This window comes from Mustela putorius, unplaced genomic scaffold (assembly GCF_011764305.1).
Source record: "Mustela putorius furo isolate JIRA1106 unplaced genomic scaffold, ASM1176430v1.1 tig00003853_pilon_pilon_pilon, whole genome shotgun sequence".
Lineage (NCBI taxonomy): Eukaryota > Metazoa > Chordata > Mammalia > Carnivora > Mustelidae > Mustela > Mustela putorius.
Genome location: NW_025422005.1, coordinates 6,773,698 through 6,773,980, shown reverse-complemented (window position 1 = coordinate 6,773,980; position 283 = coordinate 6,773,698).

Genomic DNA, 283 nt, shown 5'->3' with positions numbered 1-283 from the left:
TGTTTCCTGTTCATATTTTACTATATTTAATTTCCTGTTTTTTTCAACTTCTTGGGAGGTTTCAGACTGCAATAACTTATGGTACGGCAGCTCACTTTTTGCTATCCTTAGGTCAAGCTAAAATTTTAATGAAAAGAATTCCTGCATTTTTCAAAGAACTGGGGTTGAAGCAAAAGTAAATTCCAATGAGCAAGTGGACAACTGGGCTGTTTAATAAAAGTTAATAAATTAAAACAATTTCTAGGGGCACCTGTCAGTCTGATGTGCGACTCCTGATCTCAGG